Consider the following 27,210-nt stretch of genomic DNA (forward strand, 5'->3'; position numbering starts at 1 on the left):
ATTCTCCTTCCGTCTGCCACCGAGACAGGGACCTGGACTTTGTGCTGCTCTTATTGATTTCAAATCCAGATGAGATGGGGTGGTGGGAGGGGGGATGAAAAAACCCAGACGAAACAAAGGAGAAGGAGAGCCTCATCAGTAGCATCATGGTGAGTTTCAAACCTAGCGTTGTGCTCCGCCCAACGAACATGGACGCCGCCGCCGGCGGCCCGGTGGAGCTCGAACCCGAGAGACTCTGCTGCTTGCTGGGAGGGGTCGGGGAGGGTCGGAGCATAGGAGCATTGACGTGAAGACAGAGTAGGCCGGGGAGATTACTGTGCACGCCGCACAGTGACTTGGACCTCGGAGGGCCTTAGCTCTGTCAGGAGGAGGTCCCGAGTTCCTGCCGAGGACAGCCTGACGGGGGAGACGCACGGCCGCTCGCGCTGCCCGCAACGCGACCACGCCCTGCCCTAGGGTTCTGCGACGGCGGCAGCGTCGTCCACAGCCACACCCTCTCTGAGTCCTGCCCTGAACTAGGGTTCCGAGATGGCGGCGGTGGCGGAGGTCTCTGAGGTTGGAGAGGGGCAAGATGTAGGACGGCGGAGGCTGGAGCCTGGAGCGATGGCGGCGTTTTGGGATTGCAGGCAGGGGGACGTGCGAGGTGAGTGTTTTTTTCACCGGTTTTATGTTGTGTTGCCTGCACGGATATATAGGAGAACAAATAGGTGGATTATAATTCCTTCCATTGTATCAGTGCTGGGAAAGGAAGCGAGGGACAAAAATCAATCGAGGGGCCTTTAAGAGTAGAGATTAGTTAATTGGATTTTTCTTTAAAGTCTGTTATTTGTTTTCTTAAAATTTATTATATGTTTTCTAAATCAAATTGCATTGATGGGATGGATCGATTGATTTGGATAGTCTATTATTTGTTTCCTTCACATCCATTATATGTTTCCTAAAGCAAATTGCATTGATGAGATGGATCGTTTGATTTGGATGGATCGATTGATTTGTTTCCTTAAAATTGGATTTTTCTTTAAAGTCTGTTATTTATTTCCTTAAAATTTATATATGTTTCCTAAATCAAATTGCATTGATGGGATGGATCGATTGATTTGAGCCTATTATTTGTTTCCTTCACATCCATTATATGTTTCCTAAAGCAAATTGCATTGATGAGATGGATCGTTTGATTTGGATGGATCGATTGATTTGTTTCCTTAAAATTGGATTTTTCTTTAAAGTCTGTTATTTGTTTCCTTAAAATTTATTATATGTTTCCTAAATCAAATTGCATTGACGAGATGGATCAATTGATTTGGATAGTCTATTATTTGTTTTCTTCACATCCATTATATGTTTCCTAAAGCAAATTGCATTGATGAGATGGATCGTTTGATTTGGATGGATCGATTGATTTGTTTCCTTAAAATTGGATTTTTCTTTAAAGTCTGTTATTTGTTTCCTTAAAATTTATTATATGTTTCCTAAATCAAATTGCATTGACGAGATGGATCAATTGATTTGGATAGTCTATTATTTGTTTTCTTCACATCCATTATATGTTTCCTAAAGCAAATTGCATTGATGAGATGGATCGTTTGATTTGGGTAATTTAGTAAAGTTAGATCTGTGTCTTTTTGTACGGTAGGAAAGTGTTTGTTTAGAAGGAAATAGTGAAAAAAATAAACCGATGGGGTGGTGGGAGGGGGGCGAAAAAAACCCAGACGAAAGTGGTGGGAGGATGACGAAAATAAAACGGAGGTGGGAGGCTGACGAAAAAAAAACCAGCGAAAAAAAACCGCGCAGACTATTCACCAAGTCGTCCATTAGAAGTAGAGATGGAGCAGTTGGTAGTCTCCACCGATCAATTTTCGTCCCACCTCTCCTGGTTTTTTGGGTACCTCCTCCCATCTCTGACTTATTCACCAGAAACCGAAAAAACCTCCTCCTAAGGCCCTAACCCGCATCCATCCATATAAAAAAATAGACCTACGAAGGTTAACCAACGAAAAAAGACCTAAGAAGAAGGTTAACCCATGAAAAAAAACCACGGCATGCACCAGCGAGCGAGCGAGCGAGGCCTCGACCTCGAGGGAACCACGCCATCGCACTCGCATTCCGCCGCCGCCGCTCCCTGCGCTACCTCGACGGAAGCCATCGCAAATCCATCCCTTCGCCGCCGCCCTCGCGCTCGCATGATCGAGGCCTCCAGAGTATCCTCGATCCCCGCGTTACCCGTTCGCCGCAGCCGATCCCGCCGCCGCGGGAGAGATGAGCTGATCTCCATGGCCAGATGAGGAAGGAATACGGGTGACGGGATGGATTTGGATCTCAAGTTGGGGAGGCCAACGTAGCCGCCCCTAGCGCGTCGAGCGAAAGCGAAGGATTTGGATCTCATGGATTTGGCTGCGTCGACCAGCAGAGGACCGCCGCCGGCTCGGCTCCTCCACCACGAAGCGACCTCCTTCCACCCCGTAGCCGCCGCCCGAAACCCTAGCAATCGAGCCCCACCCATGGTGCCCTAGGTCAGATCCCCTTCCTTCTTCTTCCTCTGGTTTTCTTCATTGTTCCTGTGATACGTGAGTGAGTGAGTGATGTGCAGGCGGCTTCTTCTTCCTCTGACCCCTGCGTGTCTCTCTCTTCACTTGTCTCTAGGTGGTACAGCGGCCAGAGGAGAGGAAGTGGAGCAGCAATCGCCTGGACGTGAGGTGAGCTTCCCCCATCCAATCTTATCCACCCTCACCCCCAGGTGGCTCACAATATCTATCACCTGCAGCAGCATCTTGTGCATGCATCCATTGAGGACGTGAGGTGCACACCACATTTTGGTTCAGTTTTTCCCTTCTTTATTATAATTATGCCAAGGACATCTTATGCCTTACAGTAGTATTCAAATTCTCAAGTTTGTTTATTTATTTTTAGTGCAATACTGCTCTCTTGTCTGCAGGAGATTGGAGGAAAAAATATCAGAAATCGGAGACATGACGTTTTGGTTCAGTTCTGGATCATTTTCTTTTTTGGTTCAGTTTATATAAGTGGTTGTTGTTTTATGTTGCTGCTAGCCATCAGAAAACGAGTTCACAGTAGGTTTCCATTTTGTGTTGCTCTGAACTGAAAAAATAGAGGGGATGTTGTTATGCCTAGCGTGAAGTTCACAGTAGGTTTGGCATCAATTGAGCAAACTTTGTTACAGTTTTTAGTGGCTGTTGTATGTATTACATTTTTGCTTTTTCTAAAACCACATGTATCCTATAATCTGATTGCTTTTCTTTGTCTGAGCAACAGTGTCTGAGCTTTCCCTCCACTATTTTTTCCCCTCTCTCTCTCTCTCTCTCTCTCTCTTTCTCTCTCTCTCACTCAATCTCAACTTGGCAAGCGATGGCGGCGGTGAATGGGCAGCGCGGGCGTCGAGCAGGATCATGGGGGAGCAGGGGAGGCCAGAGGCTGCTCACCATATACATCACCATCCATAGCCGCCCTCGTCCGCCAAGAAGCTGAGGAGGGAGGCTAACCTCCAGTGACCACTCTACACCGCTCTGGACGACACCCTCCCCACCAGGTTCATCCTCCTAATTCGTTTTAATCATCCTAATTTTTTTTGTCTTACCACAGTTAAGAAATACGTTTCATGTTTGCTATTGCATTTGGAGCTCCATCCTTACAACTTATGGATGATATGAATACATCAAGGTGTTTTGGTTCTCCCCATTCTGTATGTTCGCAATGGCGTGTATATATTGTTGATTTATGTCATGGTGATTGATTTTGATTGCAGAGAGAAAGTGCAAAAGCTATGGGCAATCCTATATGACTGGCGCCATCAGTAATGATTTCTTTTAAGCTAGCTTACTTTTGGGTCTAAGCCAAGTTTATTTCTTTCGCAGATTTATTCACCTTATTGGGACGGTGGGGTTAATATATATACATCAATTTTGAGCATCAGCAACGCATGAAGCTTGCTTCTGAGGCTGCAACATGTTTTATCAGCACAGGTTCAGAGATAACTTTAATGAGTAAACAAATAATTTTCATGCAGGTCAGTTCTGATGTGTGTTGAATAGCTCAATTTTGTTTTGATCTGCTACGTTTAGTCATTGTTTGCTCTAGCATCAACACTAACTGTCACACGCACGCCGCCCCATGGACGCCCCTGACTGAGGTGCGGGTCGGTGCTTGCCGTCGGTCCATCCGCATCGGCGCAGTGGCATGTACCCCTTGAAAGCTTTGAAGCCTGAAAAAGCCGCAGGACCAGATCTTCCCATCAACCTGAAGATGTGAAGTACGCTGCGTCTCCTGGTATTTGTGTTGCTTCCGCTGGATGACGCTCTATTGTCGTTGTTGCCTCAGCCCTCCCAATTGTCGTGTTCTTCCCTTCTCTTGCTGCTCGATGAGGTTGGTAATGCTGCTAGCTTTGCATTCTATGGAGTCTCTATCTCTACCTATGATAAATTCAGTATCGTTCTACACACGTGTTTGTACCAATCCAAGCCCTGGCTGATGATATAGTTTTGACTTGTAATGATCTGACTATGTATTACCTTTTATGTGATGTATGTATGCCAGTATACATGATTAAGTTCTAGGCAAAAGAGGGTGTCATATTTTATCTCGGTGTGGAACATCATCTTTTAGTTGAATCTAGATGTTTATTCAATCTGAATTTAGAAGTTTTATTTAGCATGTACTAGCTAGCTTGTGATTTCCTATGCTGCAAACTGTAACTAATTTTCTTTAGCTGCTGGCTTTGATACTATAGATGACTAGAGCACCTTGTGGTGACTTTGTTCTCTGGGCTGCTCGCGATGTAGTTCTAGAGCAGCTTCAGCGGCAAGGTAAAAATTCAATTTCGGAGAGTGGGATAACTCCCACTATTTTCACTCATTTTGAATTGATAGATCCTATAATAGCATGGATAATTGTGCAGATGCCATAGTTTCCTAATTACTACGATGATTTGCTGGATGAGGAGGTGGGTGAGATGATGCACAAGGAGGTTGCCGCCGGTCAGAGGAGGAGGGCGAGAAGGCTGGAGAGCCGAGGCAGAGGCTTACAGGGAAGAGAAGAAACGACACCTTATACATACAGGATACCCGCTCCCAGGTGCCAGGAGGACAGCCGGGGCTGACGGAGGTGTGGCTTTCTAAAAACTAAACCTTTCCTCTGTAATGCATAGCTTCTCTGTAGAACATCCAATTGTTCTTGGGTAGTATGACTGTGGATAACATCATCATTTTGATCAAACTAAAATTTACAGAGGGAGGCCTAGGGGATAACGTTAGGTTAAGTAAGGTTGGTTTTGTATCTTCTGTATTTTGTTGAAAATGAAGTGCTTCCACCAACATGAATATTCCACGAAAATCAGACTTCATATTTGGTAAAACATGAAGGTCTAGTCTGTATAGATATCCTCAGTAGATCAAGGATATAAATTATTATCTGCATTTATCTCGTGTATTTTGATGGATGGTTGTGGCTGAACCAGCAAATGCTCATTGAGATTTAGATTACAGGATAAGAGTGTCGAGGAAGTTAACACATGAAGTAATCATATAATTCGACCATGACTTAGTGCTGCACATATGTTGAGGTAGTTACGCAGACATCTGTTCTACCAAGGTTCTTACTTATACACACTTGTACATTCTGTTGTTATAGTTGATTGAAATGCTCTAACTGATGGTTTGCCATATGGCCATGGATAGTATATAGTCTGGTTTCGACACTCCCAAATAATAAATGGTTCCTTTGTTTGTTTTTGTGTTTCATAGCAAGGATTAAATAATTAGAACCCAAAAGTGAGTTTCAGGATTTGTAATGAAATCCTATTTGCCGCCTTATGTCGAGGCAGCCATGACGCTCTCTGTTGCAAATATACCACAACTAATTTTACAACTCACCCAGTCGTTATTCCTTATGAGCTGATTTATATAACTCAGGATATAATGTCCAAGATTTCTTACCAATGTACATTCTAGATTCTGTGAGGTTAGAAGGTACTTATAAGAATATAGCTGAACTCCAGATTATCTTCCTTTTGATCAACGCTTCTACTAGAGTTCATTAACTATGTCAGATGTCTGTTGGTGTTGGCATCACATAGTCCCTGTCATGAGCATGCCCTGTTCTCTGAAGTTTACCAAAACAACAAATATTTAGTTGAACATTGACAGCGTTTCTTGTTTTTTCTATTTAAGGAGTTCGAAAAATTACAGGGTTTTTAAGTTTTATCTATGCTTTGTTGGAAGGTATGCTCGGATCACTTATAGAGATCTGGAGAGGAAAGTTTGTTCCTTCCTTACAAGAGCCATATAAACAATAAGGAAAAGCTCTTTCCTAGCATAAGGTGAATCTTGTATAGTTTAATTTGGGTATATTTTCTTATAAATGTGTATTGTTGCATACATAAATTGTCTCAGTTAGACGAATAATTTTTTATTTAGCGGTGACATACTTGGGACACCAAGAATAGGATTGCGGCGGGGTTGGCCAAAGGACTGCACTACTTGCACTTTTTGTACAGCCCAGGATACCATATTGCAACCTAAGGCCATTGGTAATTCAGTTAAATATATATATTCTCATTTTTCAGACTTCAGTCATCAATTTAGTTAAATCTGTTAGCTTACTGATTGCTGCATAACTACCATTTCTCAAATTTACAATGCGGTTTCTGTGTTGATTTCAAAATGATGAGATATAATTAGTTATTCACATTTTAGCAGGGACAAATCTTGATTCTTAAATGCAGGCTAACTGTCAATTAATCTTTTATGTATAATACCAACATGTGTCGTGATAATATAAGAATGCAACATTGTAGTGCCATATAATCTATCATTTTTTTGGAACCACAAGCATGCAGCATGTACTGCCAAAACAATATTTATCATATGTTGTCAGAGAGATCTAGCTCAATATGGGTTCAGAAGGAAATTGTCAAAGATGAAGTGGTACACGTCTACAATCATAGTAAATTCTCTTTAGGGATTTTATTACCAAGAAGCACTTGAGTGGTTTGCTCCATGGTATAACTAACGAGCATTTACTTGGCTTCCTTCGTTAGTTCCTTCGTTAGTGTTTATTTGGCAACGGGCAAAAGCCAAGGCGCCGCCGGCGATGCGCTATCGTTCAGGTGCATCATCAAGGCCCATCTTGGCGTGAGCATGAGGTTGCGCGCTGAATATCATCTCTGTCGGCTGCACCTTATCGATAGGACGGAAGATGAGATGTGTGGACCACCGTTTATTGGTTGGAGAGAAATTTTTGTGGGGAGGTGAGACGATGTATATGGGCTAGGAAAGTGCGTCGTCTGTTTCAGAAGCGGAAGAGCAAAACAATTTCGGGCTAGACGGCTGGCGTTGAGTCTTGACTGTTAGGCTTACGGAACTGCTGGATGAGAGTACAGTAGAGGCAAGCATAGCCCCGCAAACAAATAGGAAAAATAAAATAATTGATGATGGAGTTTATAGGTCAGGCCTGAGGAGGTGGGCTTGAGTGGGACTGCATGAGATATGACGTGGCTCGATGTGATTAGATGCTGAGGTGTCTATGCTACATGTTGAGATAAATCAAGTAGTGGGGGTGAACTTCTTAAATATATAGGATTTGGCAACGCATGGGTATTACACCCAATGTAGTGCCATAAATCTCATCGTATCATATAACCCTCATCATCTAATATTGTATATATTCATATATTGATGCATCAAGGGGCTGCTAATTGTTGCGAAGTGACATCTGCATTGCCAACAGAGCAAATAAAGTTAGTGCGAAGAAGACACGCGTCAGGGAGGAAGTAGGGCATGCACAATGGAATGTGGATATATTTAGGATGTGATGAAAAACTGCATGCTATAGCAGAGAGACTTGGATTGGAGGCAAGTCGAGTTATGGGCGGAGATGAGATGACGAAGACAAGATGAAGACTTGTGGCGGAAAAAACACACGACATGATTTAGACAACAAGGGTGCCATTCCTCCTCACTGTGCCACATCGGCGTGCTCGATGTTGACGATGAGGGTGCCGTCTCTCCACCTCGTTGTGCCACACCATTGTGCCTCATGTAAACGATGTGGGCGTCATTCCTCCTCGCCGCGTCACACCTTTGTGCCAGTTGTAGAGACGAGGGCGCTGTCAGCGGCGAGCCTTTCTGCACCGAACAATAGGATCCAGCTGACTAGGATGCCTGATTGGCGAGCGCATGGGCTCCATGCTGATGTGGTGGCGGGAGGGGTTGCCATCAGAGAAGGAGGCCAACGATGCCATAGCGGGGAGAGGAGGATGTGGGTACAGGCTCGACCGGGGGAAGGGGGGATGGCAGGGATAGGATGGGTCGACCGATGCCGTGAAAGGGTGAAGACGATTCGCCACACCAACGATGGAAGGGAGGCGGCGGGGAAAGGCGCGGACGCGCGGATGTGAGGAGAGAGAGTTCTGCGTGAAGCCAAATATTCAGATGTTGGCAACACTGTTTGATAGCATACTTGGGGTGACTTGTTAAGTAAGGTCTCTTGTCCATTGTTTCATGATTTATGGTTTCTAATATATACCACTTGTGGATTTATTTTTTATATGCATTCATCGCCCGATACATATTGTACTTCAGCAACAAACTTGTACACCGTGTGTATATTTTAGACCCTATCCATACATCATAGTCGCCAGAGATTAAAACTCTGAGTCATTTAGTGAAATTACAAGATTTTGCGAGGCAATTCAACGATGCACTCAAAATTGCGATCCCGGCTGAAATTCCGACATATCTAAATTACAAAGTATATTTTTGTTGGTATTCCAATGAGCATGAATGGATAAATTTATATATTTTATTATCATAACATGCAAGATACATGCATTTATTTTTGTTAGCACCACATTCAAGATAATATTAATTTAGGAAATTGCAAGGACGTGTCTGACTATTTTGTTGTTGATTTTATGCCCTCATGAAATAATAAAGAATTGGTTCATCCGGTTTGCACGATGAGTATTCTCCGTTGCATATTTTTAGACCTTTTCCACATAAAGTACTCATACTAGGTAGATATATTGCTTGTGCTGGATGGTTATGAGTTGAGAAAGAAGTTTTTATTATATTTGCTCAAATATCGTGCGAATGATGCTAAAGACAATATTCTGACATTGATCTTATTTGTAACAGATTAATAGTTGGATCATTGATTTCTATGTATACATCGTCTAATTTTTTTATCAAATTACATTGCAAGTAAAGTGGGCATCAATTATTATCCGATTGTTACTAGCTATTTTTTCTATACATGAAAATTTTAACATGCATTACGTTTATATAACTTTTAAAAATAATAATTAATCAGCGTATTATTTCTGTAAATTAATAAAAATATAGTATTTTAAAAAAATTAGCGACGACGTGCAGGTGCAGCCCGGCACGTTCGATCGCCGCGCGGAGCAACTAGCCGCGACCAGAGCCAAGGTGAGCTATCGAGTGTGCTCTGCCAGACGGCGGCAGCCCGGGCGGCGGGCTTCGCTGTTTTCCAACAAGTTGCGAGTGGAGTACTACTACTGTTTGCCTGCCTGCCTGACACAGCTACAACCTGCCGCGGCACGCAGCACGGCAGGAGTGGACGATGCACACAGGATTGTTGCAGAAGACGGGCGTGCAGGGGATCGTCCAGCTTTCCCGTTTCCCCCGGCTGCATCCCATTAATGGCAAGTGCACGTCCCGGGATGGAGTATGAACCGGACAAACACAACATTCCAAGGGAAAGGATACTGTAGCACGTACGGACGAACAAACCATCATCAGGGGCATTTCCTATTTGGCGCTGCAGGGGGCCGTTACAGTGCAATTTGCAAACGAGCGCCCGCAGCAGTCCAAACTGGGCCGGCACATTCTATTTTTTCATTCTTGTTTTTCTTGTTTTTTGAAAGGTCAAAAAAGAGCGCCGGGATGGAGTATGAACTGGACAAACACAACGTTCCAAGGGAAAGGATATTGTAGCATGTACGGACGAACAACCCACCATCAGGGGGCATTTCCTATTTGGCGCTGCAGGCGCCCGTTATAGTGTAATTTGCAAACGGGCGCCTGCAGCAGTCCAAACTGGACCGGCACATTCTATTTTTTCATTCTTGTTTTTCTTGTTTTTCAGAAGGTCAAAAAAGAGCGCTACAGTTAATGGAACTCGCAACCGTTCTGTCGTAAGGGCTCGGCTCTAGCCACCAGGCTATCCACTCATGACTGTAAAGGTAGATCATTTTTCTCTTTTTATTTTGTTCTTCAGCTCGGTTTATTCATTTTCCCCTTTTCTCATCTTTTTTGTTTTATTTATTGCGCGCTTTCTAAAATTTCTGAAGTTTTTCTTTAAATTTGTGAACTTTTTTGAAAATCGATGAACTTTTTTTATAAATTGTTGAACTTTTCTTCAAATTCGCTGAACTTTTTTGAATTTTGATGAACTTTTTCAAATTCGATGAACTTCTTCTGAAATTCAATGATTTAAAAAAATTCTATGAACTTTCTTCAAATTTGATGAACTTTTTTTCAAATTCACAATTTTTTTTTTCGAATTTGATGAACTTTTTCAAATCCGATGAACTTTTTTCGAATTCACGAACTTTTTCCATTTTCGTGAACTTATCCTTTCAATTCATGGATTATACGTTCTTTGTTCAAAAAAATTAAGTGGTGTGATAGATTTTTGCAATGAAACGGCGTTGCAGCATTGTTATTAAGCGTTTGCCTCTGTTACTAATCATAGAAAGCAAGTAGCTCATGTGGTGAGTTCAAAATCTGTATATAGAAATTTTTTCGCGTTTTCTTTTGCGAGCTTTTGCATTCGCCAGGCTTTGCGTTTCATGGGCCAGCCCAGTGCGGGGCGCTGCAGGCGCCAGGAGCACGAACGGGCGCCTGCAGCGCCGTATAGGAGCTCCCCCATCAGGGATCCATCCACCTCGACCACGGGTGGTAGTATAAATTTGCAGTAGGCCCGTTGAAAAGGCAGGCCAAATTGGCCGAGCACACAAGCCCCGAAAATTTTGAGGCCCTCGGTTCAGGAAATATTACGTGTGATATATATATATATATAAATATTATATATATATATATATATATAAATATTATATATATATATATATATATATATATATATATATATATATATATATATATATATATATATATATATATATATAAGGCCCCAGCAAACCAACACTCAGGCAGCCCATCCTAGCACTTCCGATCAGCAACCAAATTTACCTCTGCCATATACAGCGGCATTGTCAGTTGATCCCCTCTCGTTAGGGTTCCTGCTCCTCTCGGCGGCGACGGCGGTCCCCCGTAGAGATCTCCACTCCCTTGCTGTCCTTCTCCATCACCGGTCTGCCGAGGCCTCTGGGTCACGGTAGCGGGCGCGAGACCGGGATAGCTAGGGTTCCTACCGCCCGTGGAAAAGAAACCACGGGCAAGAGATCAGATCGATGGCTGAAGCAACGGAAAGCTCGGGCTTCTCTGAACTCGAGGCGATGATGGCAGAATTGGGACTCCAGGAGGATGATCTGCAGGATGTGATCGTGGAAGAGGATGAACTCCCGGAGGAGGCGACCCGCTGGATGGCGATAGCTAGGGTTCATATCGACAAACCCTACAACCAGTATTGGTTTTTTTTGGAACATGAGGGTGGCATGGGATCTAGCCCAAGAGGTGAAGATCAAACCACTCGAGGAAAACCTCTATACATTGCAGTTTTCGTGTATTGGTGACTGGGAACGTGTTATGGAGGATGGACCATGGAACTTCAAAGGGAAGGTAGTGGTGATGGCACACTATGATGGATTCACTAAGCCCTCTTCCATAGAGCTCAATAAAGTTGAGATGTGGGTGCACATACACGACTTTCCTCAAGGATACTTCTCCAAGATCAAAGCATTATCATCGACAGTTGGGGAGTTCATCTATGCCGAACCAATGGTGCGAGACTTTGAAGGGAATTTCGCATGTGTGCGTGTTAACATTGATGTCACGAAACCGCTGAAGAACGCCGTCTCCCTGGTAGTGAAGAAGAAGGGAGAGGTTCAGAGGGTGCTCTTCAGGGTCAAGTATGAAAGGCTGCCTGACTGGTGTGCGGTCTGTAGATATCTTGGGCATACTTTCAAAGAGTGCGGGGACGGGGTTCACCCCCCGAAGGCACTAGTGTTTAAGGATCTGAGAGCAACGTGGTTTAGAGGCCCGGGGAGAGGGCTTGGAGAAAGCTCTGGAAATAGAGGTGGTCGAGGCAGGGGTCGTGGTGGCCGTGGAAGAGGTAGAGGTGGCATGTAGCAGAATCCTAACACGTCCAGGAAAGAGGAGGAAACTGAGCAGAATGTGGTGGACATTGAAATGACAGAGGGAGAGCGGAGTCGCAAGAGGGGTGTGATACGTCTCCAACGTATTTATAATTTTTGATTGCTCCATGCTATATTATCTTCTCTTTTGGATGTTATTGGGCTTTATTATTCACTTTTATATTATTTTTGGGACTAACCTATTAACCGAAGGCTCAACCCAGAATTGCTGTTTTTTTGTCTATTTCAGAGTTTCGTAGAAAAAGAATATCAAACGGAGTCCAAACGGAATGAAACCTTCGGGAACGTGATTTTTGGAACGAACAAGATCTAGAAGACTTGGACCCTACGTCAAGCAACCAACAGAGAAGCCACGAGGTAGGGGGGCGCGCCTACCCCCCCAGGCGCGCCCTCCACCCTCGTGGGCCCCCTGTTGCTCCACCACGTATTCCTTCCTCCTATATATATACCTACGTACCCCTAAACGATCAGATACGGAGCCAAAACCCTAATTCCACCACCGTAACTTTCTGTATCCACGAGATCCCATCTTGAGGCCTGTTCTGGAGCTCCGCCGGAGGGGGCATCGATCACGGAGGGCTTCTACATCAACACCATAGCCTCTCCGATGATGTGTGAGTAGTTTACATTAGACCTTCGGGTCCATAGTTATTAGCTAGATGGCTTCTTCTCTCTTTCTGGATCTCAATACAATGTTCTCCCCCTCTGTCGTGGAGATCTATTCGATGTAATCTTCTTTTGCGGTGTGTTTGTTGAGACCGATGAATTGTTGGTTTATGATCAAGTTTATCTATGAACAATATTTGATTCTTCTCTGAATTCTTTTATGTATGATTGGTTATCTTTGCAAGTCTCTTCGAATTATCAGTTTGGTTTGGTCTACTAGATTGATCTTTCTTGCAATGGGAGAAGTGCTTAGCTTTGGGTTCAATCTTGCGGTGTCCTTTCCCAGTGACAGTAGGGGGCAGCAAGGCACGTATTGTATTGTTGCCATCGAGGATAACAAGATGGGGTTTTTATCATATTGCATGAATTTATCCCTCTACATCATGTCATCTTGCTTAAGGCGTTACTCTGTTCTTGTGAACTTAATACTCTAGATGCATGCTGGATAGCGGTCGATGTGTGGAGTAATAGTAGTAGATGCAGGAAGGAGTCGGTCTACTTGTCTCGGACGTGATGCCTATATACATGACCGTACCTAGATATTCTCATAACTATGCTCAATTCTGTCAATTGCTCAACAGTAATTTGTTCACCCACCGTAAAATACTTATGCTCTTGAGAGAAGCCACTAGTGAAACCTATGGCCCCCGGGTCTATCTTCCATCATATTAATCTGCCAACACTTAGTTATTTTCATTGCCTTTTATTTTACTTTGCATCTTTATCATAAAAATACCAAAAATATTATCTTATCATATTTGTCATATCTCACTCTCGTAAGTGACCGTGTAGGGATTGACAACCCCTTATCGCGTTGGTTGCGAGGATTTATTTGTTTTGTGTAGGTGCGAGGGACTCGCGCGTAGCCTCCTACTGAATTGATACCTTGGTTCTCAAAAACTGAGGGAAATACTTACACTACTTTGCTGCATCACCCTTTCCTCTTCAAGGGAAAACCAACGCAGTGCTCAAGAGGTAGCAGGGTGCTTCTCCTATTGCCGATCCCAAGAACCCCCCAATCCTCCTATTCACAATGGAAAGGGTGACATGCCGCTGCTAATGCCGGCCCTAGAAATACCGCCGAGCCCTTCTTCGAAGCAGGAGCCGAAGAGGAACAAGGCAACAACCACAGCTCAAGATAAAGGTCCAGTGAAGAGCTCAACTCCTAGCAAACACATTGATGCGCATTTGGCGGGCCCCTAGATGGGGTCGTGCCAGGCGCAATGAGTTTATTATGCTGGAACTGTCATGGGGCTGGCAAACCAGCGACAGTTCGTGAGCTTCGCGATCTCATGAGGCAACTTGCCCCGTCTATAGTTTGTATTGTTGAAACCCTAATAGAGGGCTCCCGAGTGGAGAATATGGTAGACTCTTTAGGCTATGAAAAAAGCTTTGCAGTGAGTAGCTCTGGCAGAAGTGGTGGCCTAGGAATATTTGGAACGAGAAAATAAAGCTTGAAGATGTTGGTTATTCTGAGTATCACATTGATGTTGTTGTTGACGAGTTAGTGAATATGCAAACAATAATCACTTTTGTATATGGGGATGCGCAGGTTAGTGAGCGCTATAAAACTTGGGACTTGCTTCGTGGAATAGTAGGACCCAACAATCAGCCATGGGTTGTTGTGGGCGACTTTAATGAAGTACTGTTGCCAAGTGAGCACGGCAGAGTTGGAAACAGAAGCCAAGATCAGATGGATTCTTTTCGGGATGCTCTTGACACTTGTGGTTTAACTGATATCGGTTACAAGGGAAGGAACTGGATTTTTGAGAAGAAACTAATAGGTGGAACGTACACTAGGGTACGGTTAGACCGATGTGTGGCTAATGTAGCGTGGTGCATGGCTTTCCTCGATGCGATCACAGAGCACAAAGAAGTGGCGTCTTCTGATCATATACCGATATTTCTCGATGTGGGATTGATGCATGCATGCAGACGGGGCCGATGAAGCTTTAACTATGAACTCTGTTGGGAAAGGGACCCCGCTCTGCCGGACGTAGTGCATGTTGCATGGGCGAGGGGCCCGACAGATTCTGTCGCTGGCATGCGCGACAAGCTCCAATCGTTGGCAACCGATCTGTCACTTTGGGATCGCCAGCATTTTGGTAACGTACGTATCCAAAGCAGCTGCAGAATCTGCTACAAGAGTTGCGAGGATCCTAAGGTAGATCCGGGCCGACAGAAGCAGAAATTAAGGTAACTGACCAATTGGTGAAACTTTTTCACCGGGAAGAAATTTTGTGGAGACAAAGGGCAAGAATAGAGTGGCTTAATTTTCCATCTCCAGGCATGTCGCCGTCGTCGGAAAAATAAAATTAAGGCTCTCCAAAGGGACGATGGCCAATTAACATAAAATAATGAGGAGATGGAGACCATGACAACTGATTTCTACAAACATCTTTACACATCAGAAGGGGTTCAAGAGATGGAGCAAGTACTTGAAACAGTACCAAGGAAGGTAACCGAGGAGATGAATGCCACTCTAAACGCCCCCTATGACAGCAAGGAAGTCAAAACCGCTCTCTTCCAGATGTTTCCAACCAAGGCTCCTGGGTCGGATGGTTTTCCTGCACATTTTGTCCAACGCCATTGGGAGACGTGTGGAGAAGAGATCACCCGGATGGTTCTACGTATAATCGATGGAACAGAGTCAACTGAATGTATTAATGAAACCATCTTGGTCCTAATACCGAAGGTAAAGAACTCCCATCCTTCTGTCTCAATTTTGACCAATCAGTTTATGCAACGTCTTCTATAAGATTGTCTCAAAAGTGATATCCAATCATCTAAAGTTAGTCTTTCCTGACATTATATTTGAGGAGCAGTCTGCTTTTGTGCCTGGAAGGATGATAACTGACAATATTATTATTGCATATGAGTGTTTGCACTTTATGAAAAGAAACAAAGCAAAGAAACACCAGTCGTGTGCGTTGAAGCTGGATATGATGAAAGCATATGACAGAGTAGAATGGCCATATCTCAAGGCTATTATGCTCAAGTTGGGTTTCACTAAGAGGTGGGTAAGTATTGTCATGAACCTAGTATCCACAATGAGTTTCTCTGTTATGTTCAACGGAAAGAGGCTTGAGGGTTTTAAGCCTACACGTGGTATAAGACAAGGGGATCCAATTTCACCATACTTGTTCTTGCTAGCAGCAAAGGGCCTGTCGTGCCTGCTAAAATCTAGAAGACAACCATCCAACTTGGAGGGATTACAGGTGGAACCAATGGCACCCTGGGTTAACCATCTCTTATTCGCTGATGACAACCTGCTGTTTTTCAAGGCAAATAGTGTGGGAGCTGAGGAGGTGAGCCAAGTCTTGGACACTTATTGTAGAGCTTCTGGCCAGAGAATCAACCATGCAAAATTATCTATTTACTTTAGCAAGGGAGTTCCAGATAGCGTCCGGAATGATATCAAGGTTGCCCTAAATGTACCCAATGAAACCCGGAATGAGAAGTACCTCGGTATGCCCTCCGATATTGGCAACAATAAGAATGGAGCGTTCAAATATCTGAAAGACCGACTATGGAGTAAGGTGCAGGGTTGGATTGAAAGTTCCATGTCTTCTGCGGGGAAGGAAGTACTTGTTAAATCAGTGGCCTAAGCTATCCCTGTGTACTCCATGTCGTGTTTTAAATTACCAAGGTGGCAGTGCGAGCACCTAAATAAGTTAATAAGGAAGTTTTGGTGGGGATGTAAGGATGGAAAGAGAAAACCACACTGGGTTTCTTGGAAGGAGATGACCCAGCCTAAAGGAATGAGGGGTTTGGGCTTTAAAGATTTCGAGCTCTTTAATATGGCAATGCTAGCTAAGCAGGCGTGGCGCCTTGTCCAACAACCAGAGAGCCTTTGCGCACGACTGCTCAAGAGCATATATTACCCAGGAGGAGATTTCTTGAACTCTGTTTTAGGAAATCACCCAAGCCAGGTATGGAGAGCTATCACAGAAGGAAAGGACGTTCTGAAACAAAGACTCATTCAACGCATTGGTAATGGATAGTCAACCAGGATATGGGAAGACAATTGGATCCCGCGAGAGGAGATGATGAGACTGAAGGAAATATGCCCTGAGGCAATAATAAAGTTATTATTTATTTCCTTATATCATGATAAATGTTTATTATTCATGCTAGAATTGTATTATCCGGAAACATAATACTTGTGTGAATACATAGACAAACTAAACGTCACTAGTATGCCTCTACTTGACTAGCTCATTAATCGAAGATGGTTATGTTTCCTAACCATAGACATGTGTTGTCATTTGATTAACGGGATCACATCATTAGGAGAATGATGTGATTGACATGACCCATTCCATTAGCTTAGCACCCGATCGTTTAGTATGTTGCTATTGCTTTCTTCATGACTTATACATGTTCCTATGACTATGAGATTATGCAACTCCCGTTTGCCGGTGGAACATTTTGTGTGCTACCAAACGTCACAACGTAACTGAGTGATTAAAAAGGATCTCTACAGGTACATGTTGGGTTGGCGTATTTCGAGATTAGGATTTGTCACTCCGATTGTCGGAGAGGTATCTCTGGGCCCTCTCGGTAATGCACATCACATAAGCCTTGCAAGCATTGCAACTAATGAGTTAGTTGCGAGATGATGTATTACGAAACGAGTAAAGAGACTTGCCGGTAACGAGATTGAACTAGGTATTGAGATACCGACGATCGAATCTCGGGCAAGTAACATACCGATGACAAAGGGAACAAAGTATGTTGTTATGCGGTCTGACCGATAAAAGATCTTCGTAGAATATGTGGGAGCCAATATGAGCATCCAAGTTCCGCTATTGGTTATTGACCGGAGACATGTCTCGGTCATGTCTACATTGTTCTCGAACCCGTAGGGTCCGCACGCTTAACGTTACGATGATAGTTTCATTATGAGTTTATATATTTTGATGTACCGAAGTTTGTTCGGAGTCCCGGATGTGATCACGGACATGACGAGGAGTCTCGAAATGGTCGAGACATAAATATTGATATATTGGAAGCCTATGTTTGGACATCAGAAGTGTTCCGGGTGAAATCGGCATTTTACCGGAGTACCGGGAGGTTACCGGAACCCCCCTCGGTAACCTAATGGGCCTTAATGGGCCTAGTGGAGGAAGAGGAGAGGAGGCCTAGGGGCTGCCGCGCGCCCCTCCCCCCCAAGTCTGAATTGGACAAGGAGGGGGGCGGCGCCCCCCCTTTCCTTTCTTCCCTCTCCTCCTTCCCCCCAAGTCCTAATCCAACTAGGGAAAGGGGGGGAGTCCTACTCCCGGTAGGAGTAGGACTCCTCTGACGCGCCTCCTCCTAGGGCCGTCCGCACCCCCCTTTGCTCCTTTATATACGGAGGCAGGGGGCACCTCTGGACACACAAGTTGATCCGCGTGATCGTTTTCTTACCGTGTGCGGTGCCCCCTTCCACCATACTCCTCGATAATATTGTAGCGGTGCTTAGGCGAAGCCCTGCGACGGTAGAACATCAAGATCGTCACCACGCTGTCGTGCTGATGGAACTCTTCCCCGTCACTTTGCTGGATCGGAGTCCGGGAATCGTCATCGAGCTGAACGTGTGCTAAAACTCGGAGGTGCCGTAGTTTTGGTGCTTGATCGGTCGGGCCGTGAAGACGCATGACTACATCAACCGCGTTGTCATTACGCTTCCGCTGTCGGTCTACGAGGGTACGTAGATTACACTCTCCCCTCTCGTTGCTATGCATCACCATGATCTTGCGTGTGCATAGGATTTTTTTGAAATTACTACGTTCCCCAACAGTGGCATCCGAGCCTAGGTTTTATGTGTTGATGTTATATGCACGAGTAGAACACAAGTGAGTTGTGGGCGATAAAAGTCATACTGCTTACCAGCATGTCATACTTTGGTTCGGCGGTATTGTTGGATGAAGCGGCCCGGACCGACATTACGCGTACGCTTACGCGAGACTGGTTCTACCGACGTGCTTTGCACACAGGTGGCTGGCGGGTGTCAGTTTCTCCAACTTTAGTTGAACCGAGTGTGGCTACGCCCGGTCCTTGTGAAGGTTAAAACAGCACCAACTTGACAAACTATCATTGTGGTTTTGATGCGTAGGTAAGATTGGTTCTTGCTTAAGCCGGTAGCAGCCACGTAAAACTTGCAACAACAAAGTAGAGGACGTCTAACTTGTTTTTGCAGGGCATGTTGTGATGTGATATGGTCAAGACATGATGCTAAATTTTATTGTATGAGATGATCATGTTTTGTAACCAAGTTATCGGCAACTGGCAGGAGCCATATGGTTGTCGCTTTATTGTATGCAATGCAATTGCGCTGTAATGCTTTACTTTATCACTAAGCGGTAGCGATAGTCGTGGAAGCATAAGATTGGCGAGACGACAACGATGCTACGATGCTGATCAAGGTGTCGCGCCGGTGACGATGGTGATCATGACGGTGCTTCGAAGATGGAGATCACAAGCACAAGATGATGATGGCCATATCATATCACTTATATTGATTGCATGTGATGTTTATCTTTTATGCATCTTATCTTGCTTTGATTGACGGTAGCATTTTAAGATGATCTCTCACTAATTATCAAGAAGTGTTCTCCCTGAGTATGCATCGTTGCAAAAGTTCTTCGTGCTGAGACACCACGTGATGATCGGGTGTGATAGGCTCTACGTTCAAATACAACGGGTGCAAAACAGTAGCACACACGGAATACTCAGGTTATACTTGACGAGCCAAGCATATACAGATATGGCCTCGGAACACGGAGACCGAAAGGTCGAGCGTGAATCATATAGTAGATATGATCAACATAGTGATGTTCACCAATGAAACTACTCCATCTCACGTGATGATTGTACATGGTTTAGTTGATTTGGATCACGTGATCACTTAGAGGATTAGAGGGATGTCTATCTAAGTGAGAGTTCTTTAGTAATATGATAAATTGAACTTAAATTTATCATGAACTTAGTACCTGATAGTATCTTGCTTGTTTATATTTAATTGTAGATAGATGGCCCGTGTTGTTGTTCCATTGAATTTTAATGCGTTCCTTGAGAAAGCAAAGTTGAAAGATGATGATAGCAATTACACGGACTGGGTCCGTAACTTGAGGATTATCCTCATTGTTGCACAGAAGAATTACGTCCTGGAAGCACCGCTGGGTGCCAAGCCTGCTGCTGGAGCAACACCAGATGTTATGAACATCTGGCAGAGCAACGATGATGACTACTCGATAGTTCAGTGTGCCATGCTTTACGGCTTAGAATTGGGACTTCAACGACGTTTTGAACGTCATGGAGCATATGAGATGTTCCAGGAGTTGAAGTTAATATTTCAAGCAAATGCCCAGATTGAGAGATATGAAGTCTCCAATAAGTTCTATAGCTGCAAGATGGAGGAGAACAATTCTGTCAGTGAGCATATACTAAAAATGTCTGGGTATAATAATCACTTAATTCAATTGGGAGTTAATCTTCCAAATGATTGCGTCATTGACAGAATTCTCCAATCACTTCCACCTAGCTACAAGAGCTTCGTGATGAACTATAATATGCAAGGGATGAATAAGACAATTCCCGAGCTCTTCGCAATGCTGAAAGCTGCGGAGGTAGAAATCAAGAAGGAGCATCAAGTGTTGATGGTCAACAAGACCACTAGTTTCAAGAAAAAGGGCAAAGGGAAGAAGAAGGGGAACTTCAAAAAGAACAGCAAGCAAGTTACTGCTCAGGAGAAGAAACCCAAATCTGGACCTCCTGAAACTGAGTGCTTCTACTGCAAGCAGACTGGTCACTGGAAGCGGAACTGCCCCAAGTATTTGGCGGATAAGAAGGATGGCAAGGTGAACAAAGGTATATGTGATATACATGTTATTGATGTGTACCTTACTAATGCTCGCAGTAGCACCTGGGTATTTGATACTGGTTCTGTTGCTAATATTTGCAACTCGAAACAGGGACTACGGATTAAGCGAAGATTGGCTAAGGACGAGGTGACGATGCGCGTGGGAAATGGTTCCAAAGTCGATGTGATTGCGGTCGGCACGCTACCTCTACATCTACCTTCGGGATTAGTATTAGACCTAAATAATTGTTATTTGGTGCCAGCGTTGAGCATGAACATTATATCTGGATCTTGTTTGATGTGAGGCAGTTATTCATTTAAAACAGAGAATAATGGTTGTTCTATTTATATGAGTAATATCTTTTATGGTCATGCACCCTTAAAGAGTGGTATATTCTTATTAAATCTCGATAGTAGTGACACACATATTCATAATGTTGAAGCCAAAAGATGCAGAGTTGATAATGATAGTGCAACTTATTTGTGGCACTGCTGTTTAGGTCATATCGGTGTAAAGCGCATGAAGAAACTCCATACTGATGGACTTTTGGAACCACTTGATTATGAATCACTTGGTACTTGCGAACCGTGCCTTATGGGCAAGATGACCAAAACACCGTTCTCCGGTACTATGGAGAGAGCAACAGATTTGTTGGAAATCATACATACAGATGTATGTGGTCCGATGAATGTTGAGGCTCGTGACGGATATCGTTATTTTCTCATCTTCATAGATGACTTACGCAGATATGGGTATATCTACTTAATGAAACATAAGTCTGAAACATTTGAAAAATTCATAGAATTTTAGAGTGAAGTTGAAAATCATCGTAACAAGAAAATAAAATTCCTACGATCTCATCATGGAGGAGAATATTTGAGTTACGAGTTTGGTGTAAATTTGAAACAATGCGGAATAGCTTCGCAACTCACGCCACCCGGAACACCACAGCGTGATGGTGTGTTCGAATGTCATAATCGTACTTTACTAGATATGGTGCGATCTATGATGTCTCTTACTGATTTACCGCTATCATTTTGGGGTTATGCTTTAGAGACGGCCGCATTCACGTTAAATAGGGCACCATCAAAATCCGTTGAGACGACGCCTTATGAACTGTGGTTTGGCAAGAAACCAAAGTTGTCGTTTCTGAAAGTTTGGGTCTGCGATGCTTATGTGAAAAAGCTTCAACCTGATAAGCTCGAACCCAAATCGGAGAAATATGTCTTCATAGGATATCCAAAGGAAACTATTGGATACACCTTCTATCACAGATCCGAAGGCAAGACTTTTGTTGCTAAATTCGGAAAATTTCTAGAGAAGGAGTTTCTCTCGAAAGAAGTGAGTGGTAGGAAAGTAGAACTTGATGAGGTAACTGTACCTGCTCCCTTATTAGAAAGTAGTACATCATAGAAACTGGTTTCTGTGACACCTACACCAATTAGTGAGGAAGCTAATGATGATGATCATGAAACTTCAGAACAAGATACTACTGAACCTCGTAGATCAACCAGAGTAAGATCCGCACCAGAGTGGTACGGTAATCCTGTTCTGAAAGTCATCCTACTAGATCATGATGAACCTACGAACTATGGAGAAGCGATGGTGAGCCCAGATTCCGCAAAATGGCTTGAAGCCATGAAATCTAAGATGGGATCCATGTATGAGAATAAAGTGTGGACTTTGGTTGACTTGCCCAAAGATCGGCAAGCAATTGAGAATAAATGGATCTTCAAGAAGAAGACTGACGCTGACGGTAATGTTACTGTCTACAAAGCTTGACTTGTCGCAAAAGGTTTTCGACAAGTTCAAGGGATTGACTACGATGAGACCTTCTCACCCGTAGCGATGCTTAAGTCTGTCCGAATCATGTTAGCAATTGCCGCATTTTATGATTATGAAATTTGGCAGATGGATGTAAAAACTGCATTCCTGAATGGATTTCTGGAAAAAGAGTTGTATATGATGCAGCCGGAAGGTTTTGTCGATCCAAAGGGAGGTAACAAAGTGTGCAAGCTCCAGCGATCCATTTATGGACTGGTGCAAGCCTCTCGGAGTTGGAATAAACGCTTTGATAGTGTGATCAAAGCATTTGATTTTGTACAGACTTTTGGAGAAGCCTGTATTTACAAGAAAGTGAGTGGGAGCTCTGTAGCATTTCTGATATTATATGTAGATGACATATTACTAATCGGAAATGATATAGAATTTCTGGATAGCATAAAGGGATACTTGAATAAGAGTTTTTTAATGAAAGACCTCGGTGAAGCTGCTTACATATTGGGCATTAAGATCTATAGAGATAGATCAAAACGCTTAATTGGACTTTCACAAAGCACATACCTTGACAAAATTTTGAAGAAATTCAAAATGGATCAAGCAAAGAAAGGATTCTTGCCTGTGTTACAAGGTGTGAAATTGAGTAAGACTCAATGCCCGACCACTGCAAAAGATAGAGAGAAAATGAAAGATGTTCCCTATGCTTCAGCCATAGGCTCTATCATGTATGCAATGATGTGTACCAGACCTGATGTATGTCTTGCTATAAGTCTAGCAGGGAGGTACCAAAGTAATCCAGGAGTGGATCACTAGACAGCAGTCAAGAACATCCTGAAATACCTGAAAAGGACTAAGGATATGTTTCTCGTATATGGAGGTGACAAAGAGCTCATCGTAAATGGTTACGTTGATGCAAGCTTTGACACTGATCCGGACGATTCTAAATCGCAAACCGGATACGTGTTTACATTAAACGGTGGAGCTGTCAGTTGGTGCAGTTCTAAACAAAGCATTGTGGCAGGATCTACATGTGAAGCGGAGTACATAGCTGCTTCGGAAGCAGCAAACGAAGGAGTCTGGATGAAAGAGTTCATATCCGATTTAGGTGTCATACCTAGTGCATCGGGTCCAATGAAAATCTTTTGTGACAATACTGGTGCAATTGCCTTGGCAAAGGAATCCAGATTTCACAAGAGAACCAAGCACATCAAGAGACGCTTCAATTCCATCCAGGATCTAGTCCAGGTGGGAGACATAGAGATTTGCAAGATACATTCGGATCTGAATGTAGCAGACCCGTTGACTAAGCCTCTTCCACGAGCAAAACATGATCAGCACCAAAGCTCCATGGGTGTTAGAATCATTACTGTGTAATCTAGATTATTGACTCTAGTGCAAGTGGGAGACTGAAGGAAATATGCCCTGAGGCAATAATAAAGTTATTATTTATTTCCTTATATCATGATAAATGTTTATTATTCATGCTAGAATTGTATTATCCGGAAACATAATACTTGTGTGAATACATAGACAAACTAAACGTCACTAGTATGCCTCTACTTGACTAGCTCTTTAATCGAAGATGGTTATGTTTCCTAACCATAGACATGTGTTGTCATTTGATTAACGGGATCACATCATTAGGAGAATGATGTGATTGACATGACCCATTCCATTAGCTTAGCACCCGATCGTTTAGTATGTTGCTATTGCTTTCTTCATGACTTATACATGTTCCTATGACTATGAGATTATGCAACTCCCGTTTGCCGGTGGAACATTTTGTGTGCTACCAAACGTCACAACGTAACTGAGTGATTAAAAAGGAGCTCTACAGGTGTCTCTAAAGGTACATGTTGGGTTGGCGTATTTCGAGATTAGGATTTGTCACTCCGATTGTCGGAGAGGTATCTCTGGGCCCTCTCGGTAATGCACATCACATAAGCCTTGCAAGCATTGCAACTAATGAGTTAGTTGCGAGATGATGTATTACGAAACGAGTAAAGAGACTTGCCGGTAACGAGATTGAACTAGGTATTGAGATACCGATGATCGAATCTCGGGCAAGTAACATACCGATGACAAAGGGAACAAAGTATGTTGTTATGCGGTCTGACCGATAAAAGATCTTTGTAGAATATGTGGGAGCCAATATGAGCATCCAGGTTCCGCTATTGGTTATTGACCGGAGACATGTCTCGGTCATGTCTACATTGTTCTCGAACCCGTAGGGTCCGCACGCTTAACGTTACGATGACACTTTCATTATGAGTTTATATATTTTGATGTACCAAAGTTTGTTCGGAGTACCGGATGTGATCACGGACATGACGAGGAGTCTCGAAATGGTCGAGACATAAAGATTGATATATTGGAAGCCTATGTTTGGACATCGAAAGTGTTCCGGGTGAAATCGGCATTTTACCGGAGTATCGGGAGGTTACCGGAACCCTCCCGGTAACCTAATGGGCCTAAATGGGCCTAGTGGAGGAAGAGGAGAGGAGTCCTAGGGGCTGCCGCGCGCCCCTCCCCCCAAGTCCGAATTGGACAAGGAGGGGGGGGGCGCCCCCCCCTTTCCTTTCTTCCCTCTCCTCCTTCCCCCCAAGTCCTAATCCAACTAGGGAAAGGGGGGAGTCCTACTCCCGGTAGGAGTAGGACTCCTCCGGCGCGCCTCCTCCTAGGGCCGACCGCACCCCCCCTTTGCTCCTTTATATACGGAGGCAGGGGGCACCTCTAGACACACAAGTTGATCCGCGTGATCGTTTTCTTAGCCGTGTGCGGTGCCCCCTTCCACCATACTCCTCGATAATATTGTAGCGGTGCTTAGGCGAAGCCCTGCGATGGTAGAACATCAAGATCGTCACCACGCCGTCGTGCTGACGGAACTCTTCCCCGACACTTTGCTGGATCGGAGTCCGGGGATCGTCATCGAGCTGAACGTGTGCTAAAACTCGGAGGTGCCATAGTTTCGGTGCTTGATCGGTCGGGCCGTGAAGACGTACGACTACATCAACCGCGTTGTCATAACGCTTCCACTGTCGGTCTACGAGGGTACGTAGATTACACTCTCCCCTCTCGTTGCTATGCATCACCATGATCTTGCGTGTACGTACGAATTTTTTTGAAATTACTACGTTCCCCAACAGAGACCGTATGGGCACCTTCATCCGAACCCACCTGTCTATGTATCCGAGCTAATAGACCAAACATCAGCCTCATGGGATAAGCAGCGGGTGCATGGTACGTTTCTGCCCATGGATGCTAGGTGTATAATCGGTATCCCTTCGTGCACAAAAAATATAGAAGATTTCTGGAGCTGGAATCATGAAAGATCGGGCTTCTTCTCGGTTAAAAGTGCATACCGGATGCTAGTAAGTACTAGGGCAAGGAGGGAAGCTTGGCTGAAAACTAGAGCGGGATCCTCAAGCACATCTCAGGAGGAGGGAGCGTGGAAAACACTCTGGAAAGTGCAAGTTCAGGCAAAATCCGTATGTTTTTATGGAGACTATCCAAACACTCGATATCAACAAATGATGTCCGAGCGCATTGACATATGACTGATTCTAGCTCATGCGGCATGTGTGGTCAGCCCGACTCGTGGAGACATTCGTTGCTGCAGTGCACTATGTCTCAGTGTATATGGGCTCTAGTGGACGAAGACCTCTCTCAGCAGCTAGCAGTTGTAATAGAACCAAACGCGAAGCAGTGGCTGTTCACACTTATGGAGCTATCATCACACGATCAGTTCGTCAAGCTCACTGTTACGCTATGGGCGATTTGGTCAGCGCGCCGCAAAGCTATCCACGATGGAATTTTTCAGAGTCCACAAAGCACACATGGATTTATATGCAGGTTTATACAAGAGCTTGAACTGCTGAGAGAACCAGGGCAAATCACATCAAGGCGAGGAGCGGGAGCAGCTCAACAAAATCAGCGGCCTAAAGCCCCTCCATCGAGGGTGGCCAAGATACATGTTGATGCCGCATGTTGCAGAGGAACAGGAGGAGTCGCAGCAGCAGTGTGCAGAGATGCAAATGGGGTTTTCATGGGGAGCTCCGCTCTAGGCATCACAGGTGTTGACGATCCTGCTATTCTGAAGATGATTACATGCTGGGAGGCACTTGCCCTAGCCCAAGATCTGTACCTCCATGATGTGCTAGTAGCGTCGGATGCAAAGGACGTTGTGAGTGCAATCAACAAGTCTTGCCAGGGTTCAAACGGAGCCATTATAGCTGAGATAAACAATTTATCCTCTTTATTTAGCGTTTCCTTTACTTATGAATCTCGTGTCGTCAATGTAGAGGCACATTGTTTAGCCAAGCATGCTTTTTCGTTGGGACCAAGGCGTCACTTGTGGTTAGGCCAATCTCATGATCAACATTGTATCCCACATTTTGTGGAATTCTCTGAATAAAGCTTGGTTTAATCGCTAAAAAACAAATTTACCTCTTCTAAAAAAAAGCAACCAAATTTACCTCAAAAAAAGAAAAAGATTAGCAACCAAATCCTATGTGACCTGGGTCGCACGCCCTGACCGTGAGACCTTATTCAGCAGATGACACTTGGCAAACCCGAAAATCTCAAAACACGTAGGCCATTAATCCTCTGCTT

General features: G+C 44.1%; 1 long non-coding RNA gene across 25 annotated transcripts; it reads left to right on the forward strand.

Annotated features, from left to right (window-relative positions):
• Positions 1-1,730: 1,730 nt before the first annotated feature.
• LOC125532438 (uncharacterized) lies at positions 1,731-13,046 on the forward strand. Of its 25 annotated transcripts, none has more exons than XR_015602518.1 (10): positions 1,734-2,510; positions 2,641-3,544; positions 3,870-4,377; positions 4,742-4,817; positions 4,910-5,115; positions 5,496-5,601; positions 6,231-6,328; positions 6,406-6,538; positions 9,384-10,216; positions 12,540-13,046. It is a non-coding gene; the product is annotated as an uncharacterized LOC125532438 (long non-coding RNA). The 25 variants fall into 25 exon arrangements; XR_015602516.1 differs by having other exon boundaries at positions 1,735-2,510; positions 5,496-5,572; positions 12,540-13,045; XR_015602513.1 differs by having other exon boundaries at positions 1,736-2,510; positions 6,426-6,538; positions 12,540-13,045.
• The last annotated feature ends 14,164 nt before the right edge of the window (positions 13,047-27,210 follow it).

Source organism: Triticum urartu, chromosome 5A (assembly GCF_056163025.1).
Source record: "Triticum urartu cultivar PI428250 chromosome 5A, HENAU_Tu73, whole genome shotgun sequence".
Taxonomy (NCBI): Eukaryota; Viridiplantae; Streptophyta; class Magnoliopsida; order Poales; family Poaceae; genus Triticum; species Triticum urartu.